Here is an 18397-nt window from a genome sequence, read left to right as displayed (position 1 = left end):
TGACAGCCAACAGAGCCTCATTATAACACACCCCTTCTTGCATGTGTCTCTTGAGGTCAATCTACTCCAAACATATTAAATACACATTCTCACTTGACACAGTCAATGGAAATCAAAAAAGTTAAATATTCAACATTACACATACACTGACTCGACCTGACTCTGACGTGAGATGTCATGACGGACCAGACAGGTTGAAGTGTACTATGACTACTTGTAGGGTGTTGTACGGTGATCCACTAGTAATGTAAGTTGAAGTTGAAAGTTAACTGACAATCTAGACACGGCTACTGTTTGAAGGTGGTGGTAGTGGGGTCAATGACATATATTGCTATTCAATTCAGGACTTGAATTAAAATTATTTGATTGAATTTCAAACTTGTGATAGTAAATATTGCATGCCTACAAGGAGTATGCCTATATAAGGCAAAATCAAGTGGACTTGCCTATGATTGGTCTGACCTCTAGTACCCTATAAAACAACTTGTGGTTTGTCTGTACAGCTGCAAAGAACGCTCAAACAGGCAACTGCTACACAAGCAGGACAACAACCCAATCACCACCACAAATTTGAGATCATGCTGAGAGTTGTGGGACATTTGTTGTGTAAGACAATTATTTTGTTACTACAATTAATAACTTAGGAGTCAAATGTGTAATTACCTGTTTGTTTCTAGGTCTCTTTATATGCTGTCGGGGAGCTGATGGCTTGACAGAGACACTGGTGGAACTTGGACAGAATACAACCATAAACTGTTCTCTTAACATAGAAAGTGCATACTGGTACATTCAGCACCAACCACAGCCTCCACTGGCCATACTCCACTCTTTCACTAGTAGGAGTCCTGCTGCTTTTTATTACAATAAGAATTATAGACAGAAATATTCATTAGAAACAGGACATAGATTGTTCATACAGAATGTAACAGTAGATGATTGTGGGTGTTCTACTGTGCAAAGAAAGAAGACCAGAGTCTCCTATTTAGCAATGGTACCAGACTCATGACCGCTGGTAAGTGCACATTTCATTCAATGATGAATATGTATGGTGTACAGATATGTATGGTGTGCAGATATTTATGGTGTACATATGAGCTACCTTTTGGGTATGTTCCCAATAATGGAAATACTGTTTTTCAGTTTTAGATGTGGTTTAGAATAACTCTAACATTTTACATTGTCTGTGGGTTATGTATCTTTTTTTCCACAGACTATCCAAACCAGACCTCCAACTGCAGGTCATCATGGGAGAACTGTCTTCTGTTCATTTACAGTGCTCTGAATGTTATTCTGATAGTTATGATCCTGGGTGAGTGAATGGAAATACGAGATAATATCAAAATGTAAAAGTTTGAAATTGTTTAACATTTAAATGTTTGCTGAGTAGCCAATGTTGCTTGTGCAATGTTGATATTGACATATCCTATGTTGTTGGTGTATATTTCAGTACATATCGTGGCCTTGGCATGTCAGAACAGAAACTGTATTATAAAACTAAGACCACCTCAAGATGCAGACCAGAGGTAAGAGACTTGTTGTACACCACCTGAACAGTTGCAGCATTCTCCCTCACAAATTGATTAAACTTAACAGTATCAAATACTGAAAAATATACAACATATCATGATGTAACTAACTGTAGGTATGGTCTTTTTAAAAGATTAATTGCATTGTTGTTTTAACAGAAACCAGTGACACAGATCACATCACCACCAAGAAGATTCCATCCTGAACTTGTATCAATAATTACAATTGCAGTATAGCTCATGCTTCCACAAGCGCAAACTAACAACTTCTGCAATGGGTATATTCTTAGAATCACTTCCTGTAGAATGATACAAGTCATGTGACAATGTTACAGTGAACAATGACTAAAATACTGTTGTGAATATGCCTGTATCCTATCACCCCTTTCTACCGCTAGTCAGTAATGAATAAATACGTGTTTCTTTATTTCCCCCTACTTTGACATTTATTTGCACTAAAACACATGCATGATGTAGGTCTACTGCAGTGTTTCCCAAACTCAGTCCTCTGGACCCCAAAGGGTGCACGTTTCAGTTTTTGACCTAGCACTACACAGCTGATTCAAATAATCAACTAATGATCAATATTTGATCATTTGAATCAGCTGTGCAGTGTTAGGGCAAAAACTGAAACATGCACCCCTTGGGGTCCCGAGTTTGGGAAACGCTGGACGAGTGTGTTATTGTATTCATGAATGGTCAATCCATTAGTGTAACTATCTTCTAGTAAAATGTCATGATTACAGTAATCAGCTGCTTAACTTCCTTTTTGTTCTAAAGCTGTGACTTCTGTCGAAATGTTCAAGGTAATTGCAGTGAAGATCACAGGAACAAAATAAAGGTATGACTCATGACCCACTCAGTTGAAGGTAAAGTAGAACAGCATTTGTCAGAAAGATATTACACAGTGGAAAGTAACAAGAGGTTGTCTATTGCAATACAGTTTCATAATACATTATTTCCTATCAACATGGTCTTAAACTCAAAGAAACACAGGCCTGCCATGTAGATATGAACACTATTGGATGTGTAGAGTAAATCGTGCAGAATGATTTGGCCGTAGCTTTTGGACCATTAACACAATATTCACCAGGGTTTCAATACCATTTCAATTCCAGTCAATTCAGGAAGTGCACTGAAATTCCAATTATCTTCTATGCTTTTCAATGAGGAAAATTTGGAATTGGAATTTGGTTTACTTTCTGAATTGCCTGGAATTCAAATGGAATTGACCCCGACCCTGATATTAACAAAACTCCTCAAATGGTCTGTCCTTGATGACACTTCAGTACCCAGTGTTATGGCAGGGTAAGGTGTGACACTGCCTGGTGCTATGGGGTCTACATAGTCTTAGAAACCACCCTCGGCAACACAGTGACTAGGGTCTGGTTTCAACGATGGACGTTTTTGGCAAAGAGGAACTACATATTTCCTCTGCCAAAAGAGTCCTTCATTTATACCACACCATTGTGTTGCCTAGTGATAGGTTTCAGACTAGTTTCTATGTATCAGGAAAATGGCTCTATCTATCTACAGGGACACTACTGGGCTTCTTCCAAATACCCCCCTGTGACATCTTCCCTTCACTCACTGTCTTGGGTCTTTGGGGGTTCTCCCTTTCCACTGCTCTCCAGGGGCCATATTCATAAAGCATCTCAGAGCAAGAGTGCTGATCTAGGATCAGGTCCTCCCTGTCCATGTGATCTTTTTAATTATCATCCAAAAAGCTAAAACTGATCATAGATCAGCACCAAGACACTTTATGAATAAGTGGCCAGTTAGGCCACCTGTTTCAAGTTGTATTAGACTTGTGTACGGATACATATAGTATACATTGTCCAATGAAATGATTACTTGCAGGTTCCTTCTCGACAATGCAAAACAATAAGAAATAAGAAAATACAAGAATAGCAGCATGCAGTAAATGGCTCAGTTGAATAGAATAACCATTGTAGCATAAGTATAATATAGGAAGGCACACTTTATAGTCCAATATTAGGGGCAAGTGGGCAATATTGGGGGCAAGTGTTAATACAATGTTGATACTGTGTAAGAACAGTGCCACTCCACGGGTAAAAGACTACGGTGTTGCGCTCTTTTCTTCGTGTGCCAAATCTTAATGAACACAACTGTCCAGACGGTGGCAGTAATGCACCATCACAGATGGTTTGCACCATTACGGGCTCGCTTGAACCTGGTGTTGGGTTGCGACCGGTTTTCCATTGCAAGGGGACCATCTGTCTCGAAGTGCCAACCCGCATTACCACTACCATGCGCTTGATGTTGGTCCAGTGTCATCTCAGTTTTTTAGGGAGCACCAGCTGATATAAAAGGAATATTCCATTTTGACAGCGCTCACACATGTAGGCCTACATGTAACCAGGACTAAATACACGGAGAGCCTACAGGTCATTGTTCCTTCATTAGGTGTTGACTGGAAATAATCAACAAGCGTCTGACACAAACCATTAGGATAACGACGCACAAATCTTAATGCGTAGGCCATTACAAATGCGCAGACAAATAAGATACTAGCCTCGCCTTAAAGCAACACACCCCATTACCCCACCGTTTTTCTGGCGTGATTTATAAAGCCCATAGGCCTAAACCTACAGTACCTATAGTTCCAGACCTGTAGCCTATGTGCCATAAAAGGTCCAGAGGGCATGTTCACAAGAAATCGACAAATACACTCACTGTCAATAGCAAGTTAGGCTTTGATGCTGAATATTGCTGACGAGGGCTTTGCCAACTTGTTTTCCTCGCCTCTTTCCTCGACACACCCCCTTCGCGGATCGCGCCAATCTCATCATCTGTGTGTACATTCTCAGAATAAATTAAACATGTCCAATCTCCAGGTACTTCATTATAGTCAACAATTTAATCTAATAACATTTGACACGTTTGGATTTAACTTTATAGGCCAACTAATTACAATGTTGCCTCATATTCGGTTGACAGTAATTGTTCGTTAGGCCTATGTGGCGGTAGAAAAAACGGTTTTATAGAAACCCCTTTAGAAAGGAACCGTTATCTATTCAACAACCGTTTCACCACTGCGTATCGATCGCATGTAATGCCTTTACTGTGTGTGCATTCATCGTGCTCATGTGAAATCCACCACAGTGCAGAGCGCAATGAAGCGGCATAACCCTACGGGTTAGTTCCCATGGGACTGTAAGGGGGAGAGTTGTCTGTCATTAATAACGGCAATCCAATTACGCGGACCCGGTTGGAGCTATTATGATGCTTCCTTTTGCACAGTTTTAAACGAAAGGGGAAGTTTTTCTCATGACGCAGCGCCAAGTATTGTATGTCTCTCTAGTCTGTTTCCATTATATTCCATAATATTCTATTCCTTGGATTTAGGATTGATTTGGGGTTAGGTGATCGTAGATCTGGGGTTATAGACCTGGGCAATAGATTATGCTATGTGCCTAAATATATGTTTTGCTGTCAGTGTTGGGTATGGCATATTGTCCAGTCTATGTCCCAATGATTCCAGGGATAGATAATTTTATAAAATAGTCTATCCCAATTATACTGTATCATTTGTGTACTTATACTTTGAAGAAAGCAACAAACAGAATAATTCACACTCGAATTTACCCTACACTCTTAGAAAAAAAGGTTCTGGGTGAACCAAAAATGGTTATATTTCTTGTTTCATATATGGTACCCCTAAAGGTTCTATATAAAACCCTTTTGTAGGGTTCTTATTCCTGAACCAAAATTGGGTAATATAGAACAATTGGGTTTCACATACTGTTCTATATGGAACCAATTTCGGGTTCTATATAGAGCCATAAGAGGTACCATATATGAAGCATGCATAGACCCCTTTTTGGTTCTATCCAGAACCTTTTTTTCTAAGAGTGGAGGGTAAATTCGAGAATGAAGTCTTCTGTTTGTTGCTTTCTTCAAAGTAGAAGTATACAAATGATACAGTATAATTGGGATAAAAAAATATATTATATATACCTGGAATGGGACATAGACTTGACAATATGCCATACCCAAAACTGAGAGCAAAAATAAATAAATGTAGGCATATAGCATAATCTCTTGCCCAGGAAGAAAAAAACGAATATGCACAGTAACCTATTTACCTTCAATATCTCCCTCGCTCGCTGGCGTTCCCCTTCGCTCTCCCTCCTCCCTCCCTTTGTTTTCGCTGTGGAGAGCGCTGGTGGAGCGGAGCGTGCTGGAGGTTTATGGTAATTGCGGTTCCCCGATTGGCCTTCTGGGTAGAGTCTGCGACTGGAACCGAGGCGCAGGCACTCATTCTCCGCTGTACGTCTGGAGGCGGTAGTTGTGAGTGCTCTGAATGGTGCCATACGGAAGAAAACGGAACAGTAAAACTAGGACGAAATAAAAAACTAATGGGAACATTGACAGAAACACCCTAGCCTCTCACTGAAGACAATGGGCACTGTTAGCATTCTTTATTTGTTGAAAACGGAAATTCTCGCCATATTTTTGAGGTGGCGTGTGTGCTGTATGGCGAGCTCAACATGGCGTTGCAATGCATAACCAGACAGAATTAGTTTATTGTTTATTGAGACCTACGACCGTTGTTGCCACCTGTGCTCCTTGAAACATTTACGACAACGATTCACTTGGTGTCTTTTTACTAATGGATATATTTACTGGGAGCAGAAACGTAGCGGATCACTGCGACTCCGTGGATCTGTTCGTTCATTGTCGCCGACTCGTCATTCCCGGATTTTTACCAACTGGAAATGTATAAAGACTAAGGATGTTTTCGTAGTCCAATTTTACCTACATGTCATTTAACAAGCACAACATTGTCACCCCTATTTGCTGTAAAGTTAAATTACAAAGGTGATATTAACCCCCGACGCACGAACTCTCGTTGGGTCGTTTTGACTGACTCGTGGAGCCTAGAGAACACGGCCAAAAAGTTCCAACTGGACATTTTGCGTTTTGGCCAAGAACAATAGAATTTAGAGAAATTATTCTGGAATTTCTATCAGGTAGGTTAAGATAATTTTTGTGAACGTTTGTGCCTTGGTTTTCCTTTCCATGTTTAGTTTGCTTTTCTGTCTTGCTCCAGTCTGAAGACTCGATCTTGTTCGGCGTCGCTCGGACTATATGGAGACTTGGCCATCAGATAAGGGCTTCTACAAAGAACTGCGTATTTAAGTGGAATATTTAGTTGCTTGCCAATGTTTTGGTGTACTGAGAGATATGTGTTAACCTAGTAGAATTCATGTTTCACATAGGCTTTGTATAAACTAGTCTCGCCTACACCCGTTTCTATAGACAGATTGTAGCCTAAAATGGGGTAATATTGGATGGTTTGGTAACGGAAATGTGTTGATTAAGCCTACATGTTTTATCGTTCATCCAAACTCTTAGTAAGTCATAATGAGAGATCCAACGTTGTCACGGGAGTTTCCAGCTAACCTTTTTTTCAGCCAGTCAGCTAAATTTAATGGAAAATGTAAAATAAAAAAATAGCGTGTAGCGCGTGTGTGATTTCGATGTAGGCTAATCTAATTCTCATGTTTCAAATGAATGGCCTGGCATAAACAAATTAGTTGAGTCTCTGTGGGAATCGGCTTATAGGCGTTTTTCTATATATATATATATATATATATATATATATAAGATTCAGTCTTAATTTAGTGCCTCGCCCATTTTTGACACCATCCCATATACCTTGTGGAACGACTTTGCAGATAAACGCTTGTGGAGGTCATCTGTGTAATTTCACTGCGCATTTCAGCGAGTGTATGATGATGTGGTGGGCTGTATGGTTTTCCATTCATGAACGACTTCATGGATAGAATGCGGCAATCAGGCTTTAAATGAATTGTTATAACGGGCTTGGTGATCGAGCGCATTGAGACGGGTGTAGATGTCCTGCGGGATAATGTAAGCCTAAGTAAACGTGTCTAAGGCTTTTGTCCCACATTGGACGATGCAAGGTATTTTCTTGTACACTATATACTCTTGGCATGTTGGCAACTTGACGTGTTCTGTCGCCTTAACTTAAACGAGTCCGAACTGAAGTCCTCGCCCCGGGGACGGGAAATGACTCTGGTCACAGGCAGCGCTACGGAATTCGACCCGTTGCATATACAGTACTAGACACAAGCAAGCGCAGACGCAACAACGGAGTGCAGTGTTTTTGGACTCATAAAAACGACTCAATTTTTGTTTTTAAACTTTTACTCCAAGAACAGAGTGAACACAGTGGAGAAGCAACTTACTGCGCTTTAGGCTCATAGGAAAAGAATACAGACCTAGGCTGTTTATTTCACTAACGTTATCTGGAATTTGTTGGTTCCTACTTGTATTCCTTGTTTCCTGTTTCCTACTTTGGTACCATAAATGAATCCCGAATACTTGGTAGCCTAACTGAAAGCTGAATGTGGCATTAAAACCGCGGGGTTGGTTTAGTAGGCTTATTCACAAAATATTGTCATTTATAGGCCTACTGAAGAACCAATTTCAAACTGATTGCATTTCAAAACTAGGAATGTTTTTTGTTTATATTTCAATTTAACCAACTTGGTATGGGGGCTATGAGAGCGCATTTTACCCGCATTGTTGTTTGCATTTGGCATAAATGAAGACTATCATGCTGTTGACAACTATCCAGGCATATTTCCTATGACAGTCGAATCTAATGAATGCTGTCACATACGAACAATTAGGCCTACAACTTGGATACGTCTTGAAAGACATCCATTACAACAGTTACGCAAGTACCTGTAGACCCGTTATGTTCAAATAACAGATTTCAGGACACAAGAACAGATTAAACAGCTTGCCTAACCAATTGGTATTGTCAAAATCATACTTTTAAAATGATTTATCTGAGAAGAGACCTCCCTACTCGCATTCTGCATTTATTTGGTGAAGGCCTACGCCCCCCATTCTGTCAACCCGGGTTGTTTATTTTTAGCGCAGCCATCTCGGTCTGCTGGAGCCTTTGTGCACTCAACGCAGGCAGACAGACGAGTCGTGTCCAGAGAGACGGTGGTTTTGAGCATATTTTTGTCCTTCATCCACCACCTTGAAATGTGATATGGAAATAGTAAGTCGTTGGCCAACCGCCGAGAACATTCGGCGTCAGATAAACATTTATTTAGGCTTTTTCTTTTGAACAATGGGAAGAGTAATAAGGCATCAACGATAAGCGTGATTGACTCACAGTTGTCAAGCTTTTTCTGCTGTCACAATATTAGCTGGTTGTTGTCATGTAGGCCTAAATGAGGCCTTTCTCTGACAGTAGGCCTATAGGCTACTTTTAACATATGCCGAATTTATTAATAGGATATAGGTCCGCTATTTTCCCGAGTTTGACACAATCAGTGTGAAGGAAAATAAACCCACGGCACTGCAGTGAGCTGTAGAGAGAATTGCTTAGTTGACTCCCGCTGGAGATGTCACAGTTTGATTGAAGCTTTTCCTCTACAAGGCGAGTCTCCCCTGGGACTGCGGTCCGGAAACAGGAGAGCTCTTCTCTCCGCTTCAGAGCGCCTTTGTGCCGCAGCAGGAGCTCTGTGTGCACGGTTCTCTGCGCTCTCTCGTAAAAGGACGCCTCCTGACGCCCACACATTGTTTTCTTTACGCGACGTTCTCACCAGCAGCCAGAATGCACCTAAGTAGAAAGGATAACAGCCCCGAGGTACCTTGCACCAGGGGCACATATTTTATTTAAATGGAACCCGGGTCCCGTCGAATTGGAGCAGCCAAGTTTTAGGTCAAGTGAGGGACACCTCAGTGGTGTTTGGCTGGCTGTTTCTGCTCGCCACCCATTGATTTTGTGAATTTGTCACGCCGTGCTTTGAATGACACGTTTATGATTCTGTAATATAAACGGTGCAATTAGACGGCATGTCGTACAGGTCGCATGATATCTGTTGGGTGCTCGTCTTATACTAGGTCTATAACCTACACATATCCTAGGTCGTTGGATAAAGTCTAGCCTACATGTCTACATTATTGATGAATTTGTTAGGCGAAAAACCACCACCATGCCCGCCGCCAGGGGTGTTGCCTTGTTTCCTAAATCCTGACACTGTCATTGTCAAAACGTGTCTGTGTAGGCTGATCCCCTGATGCAATAAAAAACAATACAAACTGTAAAATTAAGTAAAACCCTTTGAACTACTTTTTGGATAGGCTTAGGGCCGTATTATTTTGGATTGGTTTTATGCACCAACAAACAAAGCCGTCAACCTCCAGAAGGAGTGAGGGAGAGCGCAATGGTTTGGTTTCACATTGAATTGCCTACAGGAAACGAAATAACACGACCATTAAATGATTGCGCATACGGGGACTTGTTTTTCTGACCAGCAAGGTTTTATCCGTTCGAATAATGGCGCGCCCAACGCATCCATGGTTGTAATCTGAAGTCTGGACACGCCCGTTTCCCTGAAAATGATTAATCAATCGGAATACAACTAATCCATTTTATTTAGTAATTTTATTAATGAATTCAATTATGTTAATGGTTATGTAAATAAATATTATAATATTGTTTTGCCATAATGCAGTATGCCTAGACAATCACACAAATGTGTGCATTGGCCAATGTCACACATATAAGTGTTCTATTGAAATGTAAATGAATGTAGACAGAGGGACAAATGACAGTTTAATGACGAATTGCTTGTCTCACTTTGCGGTGAGTGGGACAATTCCCTTGGCTGCGAACCTCTTCACGAAAGAACATTGCTCGAGAGACCTCTGTTCTGTGTGACGACATTGCACGAGAGAGTTCTGTGTGAGGAAGGGGGGGGGGAGTTGTTTCGTAACAGGCTTATCAAATATCTGCGGTTAAGGAGCACAGGCAGACTGCTGCTGGGGCGAGTCGCACGAAACAAAACCAGACTACAGGCTGCTTTGTCTGGGGCGCTGCTAGGGCATCCAAGCGTCATGAGTGTTGGAGCCAAATTAGAGATAGGGGGAGGGACTCCAAATGTGAAAGATAAAGGGAAGCAAGGCCAAAACAACAAATGGCTCAGCTGGCACTTTGCATTTTAACTGGATAAAAAAAAACATGAGCTCATTTCTGGCCATTTGTGTCACACCAATAATAGGGCCCGCTTAATTTTCTGTAAAAAACACCAGTAAGACAGTTCAAGAGGTATGGTTAGATATGCACACACACACACACACACACACACACACACACACACACACACACACACACACACACACACACACACACACACACACACACACACACACACACACACACACACACACACACACACACACACACACACACACACACACACATCACTCTGCAGTCCAACTCATCCCAAATCATCTCAATTGTTTTGAGGTTGGGTGATTGTGGAGGCCAGGTCATCTGGTCACCTCCTCCTCCATGCTTCACGGTGGGAACTACAAATGCAGAGAGAATCTATTCACCTACTCTGTGTCTCACAAAGACACGGCGGTTGGAACCAAAAATCTCAAATTTGGACTCCAGACCAAAGGACAGATTTCCACTGGTCTAATGTCCATTGCTCATGTTTCTTTGCCCAAGCAAGTCTCTTCTTATTGGTGTCCTTTAGTAGTGGTTTCTTTGCAGCAATTTGACCATGAAGTCCTGATTCACGCAATCTCCTCTGAACAGTTGCTGTTGAGATGTCTGTTACTTGAACTCTGTGAAACATTTTTTGGGGTGGCAATTTCTGAGGCTGGTAACTCTAATGAACTTATCCTCTGCAGCAGAGGTAACTCTGCGTCTTTCTTTCCTCTAGCGGTTCTTATGAGAGCCAGTCACATCATAACGCTTGATGATTTTTGCGACTGCACTTGAATAAACGTTCTAGGTTCTTGACATTTTCTGCATTGACTGACCTTCATGCCTTAAAGTAACGATGGACTGTCATTTCTCTTTGCTTATTTGAGCTGTTCTTGCCATAATATGGACTTGCTCTTTTACCAAATAGGTCTATCTTCTGTATACCACCCCTACCTTGTCACAACACAACTGATTGGTTCCAATGCATTAAGTAGGAAATTAATTCCACAAATGAACTTTTAATAAGGCATACCTATTAATTGAAATGCATTCCAGGTGACTACCTCGTCAAGCTGGTTGAGAGAATGCAAAGCTGTCATCATGACAGATTGGCTTACTTTAAAGAATCTAAAATACATTTTGATTTGTTTAACCCTTTTTTGTTTACTACATGATTCCATATGTGTTATTTAATAGTTTTGATGTGTTCACTATTATTTTACAATGTAGAAAATAGTAAAAAATAAAGAATCCCTTGAATGAGTAGGTGTCCAAACTTTTGACTGGTAGTGTGTGTGTGTGTGTGTGTGTGTGTGTGTGTGTGTGTGTGTGTGTGTGTGTGTAAAAAATAAAAATAAAAATATTTTTTACATATGATTAATTCTAGGTGTTTGAAAAATGTAGAATTAACCAATTTATAGACACGGGCTAGTCCCCCTCCGGACCACCCCCCCCAGCCATCCTCATGTACTTTGTTCCCCCTCAGATTTTTGGTGAACATGACACCCCTGGTCTGACGAATAGGTTTTCTCCGTAGCCTATGGAAAGCAGTTCTGTGATTCAGTGCAATAAACAATAAAACACTGTTTTCGCTCTAGAAATAAGCAATAAGTCTCCTTCTGCCTATTCAACAGCACATGCCGTTGATAGAGAGTGGAGTTTGTTTATCCTGGGCAAGGGGGAGGGGTGTACGAAATGGGTTTATCTCTCCACTCCCTCCCGCCCTCTCCTCCTCCCTGTCGGCTGACTGAATGCTAGGGTCATGGAGGGCGTGGAGAATGAATGTGGAGAACGTGACTGAACTGTTGTTCCACTCTCTATAGACTCCTCCTTGAGCAGAACTGGAAATGATTTAATGGTTGCAGTGAATGTGATGTCTATAGGGAATAGGTGAGGGATTTGGTTGTAGGAGTGAAGTGAGACCATTGGAATTGGCCAGGCATGGTCCTACATTGTGTGTGATCTGAGGTCCAGAGTGTATCAATTTGATGAATGTGCTAATGGCTAATAGGACTGTTATTACACTACATTATAATGTATTTTGTTCAAAAGACAGGTATTCGTCTTCTATGTTCCTCTGTAGCTCAGTTGGTCCAGCATGGTCCTCTGTAGCTCAGTTGGTCCAGCATGGTCCTCTGTAGCTCAGTTGGACGAGCATGGTCCTCTGTAGCTCAGTTGGTCGAGCATGGTCCTCTGTAGCTCAGTTGGTCGAGCATAGTCCTCTGTAGCTCCGTTGGTCCAGCATGGTCCTGTGTAGCTCAGTTGGTTCAGCATGGTCCTCTGTAGCTCAGTTGGTTCAGCATGGTCCTCTGTAGCTCAGTTGATCGAGCATGGTCCTCTGTAGCTCAGTTGGACGAGCATGGGCCTCTGTAGCTCAGTTGGTCGAGCATGGGCCTCTGTAGCTCAGTTGGTCGAGCATGGGCCTCTGTAGCTCAGTTGGTCGAGCATGGGCCTCTGTAGCTCAGTTGGTCGAGCATGGGCCTCTGTAGCCCAGTTGGTCGAGCATGGGCCTCTGTAGCTCAATTGGTCGAGTATGGGCCGTGATTGGGAGTCCCATAGGACGGCGCACAATTGGCCCAGCGTTGTCCAGGGTAGGCCGTCCATTGTAAATAAGAATTTGTTCTTAACTGACTAGTTAAAGGTTAAATACATTTTTTTTAAAGTCGCTTTGAATGAAAGCATCTGCAAAATGGCATTCACATATAGTGCTACTGACTGGTACTCTGTGTGTGTATTGCTGTTGGCTGGTACTCTGTGTGTGTATTGCTGTTGACTGGTACTCCGTGTGTGTATTGCTGTTGACTGGTACTCTGTGTGTGTATTGCTGTTGACTGTTACTCTGTGTGTGTATTGCTGTTGACTGGTACTCTGTGTGTGTATTGCTGTTGACTGGTACTCTGTGTGTGTATTGCTACTGACTGGTACTCTGTGTGTGTATTGCTACTGACTGGTACTCTGTGTGTGTATTGCTACTGACTGGTACTCTGTGTGTGTATTGCTACTGACTGGTACTCTGTGTGTGTATTGCTACTGACTGGTACTCTGTGTGTGTATTGCTACTGACTGGTACTCTGTGTATGTATTGCTGTTGACTGGTACTCTGTGTGTGTATTGCTGTTGACTGGTACTCTGTGTGTGTATTGCTACTGACTGGTACTCTGTGTGTGTATTGCTGTTGACTGGTACTCTGTGTGTGTATTGCTACTGACTGGTACTCTGTGTGTGTATTGCTACTGACTGGTACTCTGTGTGTGTATTGCTGTTGACTGGTACTCTGTGTGTGTATTGCTACTGACTGGTACTCTGTGTGTGTATTGCTACTGACTGGTACTCTGTGTGTGTATTGCTGTTGACTGGTACTCTGTGTGTGTATTGCTACTGACTGGTACTCTGTGTGTGTATTGCTACTGACTGGTACTCTGTGTGTGTATTGCTGTTGACTGGTACTCTGTGTGTGTATTGCTACTGACTGGTACTCTGTGTGTGTATTGCTACTGACTGGTACTCTGTGTGTGTATTGCTGTTGACTGGTACTCTGTGTGTGTATTGCTGTTGACTGGTACTCTGTGTGTGTATTGCTGTTGACTGGTACTCTGGGGGTGTATTGCTGTTGACTGGTACTCTGTGTGTGTATTGCTGTTGACTGGTACTCTCTGTGTGTATTGCTACTGACTGGTACTCTGTGTGTGTATTGCTACTGACTGGTACTCTGTGTGTGTATTGCTGTTGACTGGTACTCTGTGTGTGTATTGCTGTTGACTGGTACTCTGTGTGTGTATTGCTACTGACTGGTACTCTGTGTGTGTATTGCTGTTGACTGGTACTCTGTGTGTGTATTGCTACTGACTGGTACTCTGTGTGTGTATTGCTACTGACTGGTACTCTGTGTGTGTATTGCTGTTGACTGGTACTCTGTGTGTGTATTGCTACTGACTGGTACTCTGTGTGTGTATTGCTGTGACTGGTACTCTGTGTGTGTATTGCTACTGACTGGTACTCTGTGTGTGTATTGCTGTTGACTGGTACTCTGTGTGTGTATTGCTACTGACTGGTACTCTGTGTGTGTATTGCTACTGACTGGTACTCTGTGTGTGTATTGCTGTTGACTGGTACTCTGTGTGTGTATTGCTACTGACTGGTACTCTGTGTGTGTATTGCTACTGACTGGTACTCTGTGTGTGTATTGCTGTTGACTGGTACTCTGTGTGTGTATTGCTACTGACTGGTACTCTGTGTGTGTATTGCTACTGACTGGTACTCTGTGTGTGTATTGCTGTTGACTGGTACTCTGTGTGTGTATTGCTACTGACTGGTACTCTGTGTGTGTATTGCTACTGACTGGTACTCTGTGTGTGTATTGCTGTTGACTGGTACTCTGTGTGTGTATTGCTGTTGACTGGTACTCTGTGTGTGTATTGCTGTTGACTGGTACTCTGTGTGTGTATTGCTGTTGACTGGTACTCTGTGTGTGTATTGCTGTTGACTGGTACTCTCTGTGTGTATTGCTACTGACTGGTACTCTGTGTGTGTATTGCTGTTGACTGGTACTCTGTGTGTGTATTGCTACTGACTGGTACTCTGTGTGTGTATTGCTGTTGACTGGTACTCTGTGTGTGTATTGCTGTTGACTGGTACTCTGTGTGTGTATTGCTACTGACTGGTACTCTGTGTGTGTATTGCTGTTGACTGGTACTCTGTGTGTGTATTGCTACTGACTGGTACTCTGTGTGTGTATTGCTACTGACTGGTACTCTGTGTGTGTATTGCTGTTGACTGGTACTCTGTGTGTGTATTGCTACTGACTGGTACTCTGTGTGTATTGCTGTTGACTGGTACTCTGTGTGTGTATTGCTACTGACTGGTACTCTGTGTGTGTATTGCTACTGACTGGTACTCTGTGTGTGTATTGCTCCTGACTGGTACTCTGTGTGTGTATTGCTGTTGACTGGTACTCTGTGTGTGTATTGCTACTGACTGGTACTCTGTGTGTGTATTGCTACTGACTGGTACTCTGTGTGTGTATTGCTACTGACTGGTACTCTGTGTGTGTATTGCTACTGACTGGTACTCTGTGTGTGTATTGCTGTTGACTGGTACTCTGTGTGTGTATTGCTACTGACTGGTACTCTGTGTGTGTATTGCTGTTGACTGGTACTCTGTGTGTGTATTGCTACTGACTGGTACTCTGTGTGTGTATTGCTGTTGACTGGTACTCTGTGTGTGTATTGCTACTGACTGGTACTCTGTGTGTGTATTGCTACTGACTGGTACTCTGTGTGTGTATTGCTGTTGACTGGTACTCTGTGTGTGTATTGCTACTGCAGTATCTAGGTTGTGCACATACTTCCATCCTTTACTTTGTTGATTGTCACCTGAAGTGATGAACTGGAACTTTCTAAGGAGACTTTTATTCCACCAGAATTTGTCCCCAATCTACAGGTGGGAATTTGCATACATCTAAAACGTTGGTAGTCCCCTCGACACGTTATTTTTGCCCCATTTCTTTGTTCAGGTTGCTTGGCAATGGTAATGTTGCTTCGTAGCTGCAATGTTGCTATGCAAATGACGAAAGCAGCGAGCCAGAGGGGAGCATGGAGGAAGCGTGAGGTGGGGACAGTTTGATGGATGAAAATGGCCACTCTCTCCCCCCTCTCCCCCCTCCTTCAATGGCTGGAGATAAGGGCAGACCTGCATTATTGAAATCCCACGTCTGTAAACCCATCAATGGCGGGTGACTGTGTGTGTATGTGTGTGGCATGCGTCTGGTGTGTGTTTGTGTATGTCATCTCCTGCCCAAGGCCCCCTCCTTTTTATGTCGCAGCCAAGCTGTGTGGCTGGAAAGCCCAGGTAAGGCAGCAAGCTGTGTGGCTAGAAAGCCCAGGTGAGGCAGCAAGCTGTGTGGCTGGAAAGCCCAGGTGAGACAGCAATGTGATTGCATCTTTGTCAGAGCGCTGTGAGCGCTGAAACATTTCCCTGTGACAGATGACAGCCACTGGGGCCGTTGGATTATGAGTTATGTTCTGCCTAGGAGACGAGCTGAGAGGAGGCATTTGTCATCATTGCTCTGGCTCCGTGATCCCAAACGGAAATATCAAATTGCTATACCATAGATGCATTACATTTGCCAAGATTTGATTAGTCCAAGAAATTCTGCCCGTGGCAATGAAACCCTGATCTGTTCACCGGATGTGCTACCTTTTCCTGGACCTGCGGTTTCTTCCTCTCTCTCGATTTCCTCCTCTCTCTCGGTTTCATCCTCTCTCTCGGTTTCCTCCTCTCTTTCGGTTTCTTCCTCTCTCTCGGTTTCTTCCTCTCTCTCGGTTTCTTCCTCTCTTTCGGTTTCTTCCTCTCTCTCGGTTTCTTCCTCTCTCTCGGTTTCCTCCTCTCTCTCGGTTTCCTCCTCTCTCTCGGTTTCCTCCTCTCTCTCGGTTTCATCCTCTCTTTCGGTTTCTTCCTCTCTCTCGGTTTCTTCCTCTCTCTCTCTGTTTCTTCCTCTCTCTCTTGGTTTCCTCCTGTCTTTCGGTTTCCTCCTCTCTTTTGGTTTCCTCCTCTCTCTCGGTTTCCTCCTCTGTTTCTTTCTCTCTCTTGGTTTTCTCTTCTCTCGGTTTTCTCCTCTCTCGGTTTCCTCCTCTCTTTCGGTTTCCTCCTCTCTCTCGGTTTCCTCCTCTGTTTCTTTCTCTCTCTTGGTTTTCTCTTCTCTCGGTTTTCTCCTCTCTCGGTTTCCTCCTCTCTTTCGGTTTCCTCCTCTCTCTCGGTTTTCTCCTCTCTCAGTTTCCTCCTCTCTTTCGGTTTCCTCCTCTCTCTCGGTTTCCTCCTCTCTCTCGGTTTCTTCCTCTCTCTCGGTTTCCTCCTTTCTCGGTTTCCTCCTCACTCTCGGTTTCCTCCTCTCTCTCGGTTTCGTTCTCTCTCAGTTTCCTAATCTCTCTGTTTCCACCTCTCTCAGTTTCTTCCTCTCTCTCGGTTTCCTCCTCTCTCAGTTTCCTCCTCTCTCCTTGTTTTCTCTTCTCTCTCAGTTTCTTCCTCTCTCTCGGTTTCTTCCTCTCTCTCGGTTTCCTCCTCTCTCGGTTTCCTCCTCTCTCAGTTTCCTCCTCTCTCTCGGTTTCTTCCTCTCTCTCTGTTTCCTCCTCTCTCTCTCAGTTTCCTCCTCTCTCTCCTCTGTTTCCTCCTCTCTCTCAGTTTCCTCCTCTCTCTCTCCTCCTCTCTTCGGTTTCCTCCTCTCTCTCGGTTTCCTCCTCTCTCTCTCTCGGTTTCTCCTCTCTCTCGGTTTCCTCCTCTCTCTCGGTTTCCTCCTCTCTCTCGGTTTCCTCCTCTCTCGTTTTCCTCTCTCTCGGTTTCTTTCTTCCTCTCCTCTCTCATTTCCTCCTCTCTTCGGTTTCCTCCTCTCTCTCGGTTTCCTCCTCTCTCTGTTTCTTCCTCTCTCTCGGTTTCCTCCTCTCTCAGTTTCCTCTCTCTCCTCTCTCGTTTCTCCTCCTCTCTTCTCTCTTTCCTCCTCTCTCTCAGTTTCCTCCTCTCTCTCGGTTTCCTCCTCTCTCTCAGTTTCCTCCTCTCTCTCGGTTTCCTCCTCTCTCTCAGTTTCCTCCTCTCTCTCGGTTTCCTCCTCTCTCTCAGTTTCCTCCTCTCTCTCGGTTTCCTCCTCTCTCTCGGTTTCCTCCTCTCTCTCGGTTTCCTCCTCTCTCTCGGTTTCCTCCTCTCTCTCTGTTTCCTCCTCTCTCAGTTTCCTCCTCTCTCTCGGTTTCTTCCTCTCTCTCTGTTTCCTCCTCTCTCTCTCAGTTTCCTCCTCTCTCTCGGTTTCCTCCTCTCTCTCGGTTTCCTCCTCTCTCTCGGTTTCCTCCTCTCTCTCGGTTTCTTCCTCTCC

At 43.3% G+C, this 18397-nt stretch overlaps 1 protein-coding gene and 1 long non-coding RNA gene across 2 annotated transcripts in view; both read left to right on the top strand.

The window, feature by feature from the left end:
• Positions 1-516: 516 nt before the first annotated feature.
• LOC135543011 (uncharacterized) lies at positions 517-2058 on the top strand. The gene is made up of 5 exons (XR_010456169.1): positions 517-606; positions 678-1012; positions 1211-1309; positions 1448-1523; positions 1686-2058. It is a non-coding gene; the product is annotated as an uncharacterized LOC135543011 (long non-coding RNA).
• Positions 2059-5805: 3747 nt separating this feature from the next.
• LOC135543292 (BCL-6 corepressor-like) overlaps positions 5806-18397 on the top strand; it is a 114073-nt gene continuing 101481 nt past the window's right edge. Inside the window, 1 exon segment of the mRNA XM_064970449.1 lies at positions 5806-6523. The gene's annotated coding sequence lies outside the window, so the exon portion shown is untranslated.

The sequence above is a fragment of the Oncorhynchus masou genome, chromosome 7 (assembly GCF_036934945.1).
Source record: "Oncorhynchus masou masou isolate Uvic2021 chromosome 7, UVic_Omas_1.1, whole genome shotgun sequence".
Taxonomy (NCBI): domain Eukaryota; kingdom Metazoa; phylum Chordata; class Actinopteri; order Salmoniformes; family Salmonidae; genus Oncorhynchus; species Oncorhynchus masou.
Note: the sequence above shows the minus strand (reverse complement) of the source record. Positions and strands in the feature narration are given on the sequence as shown.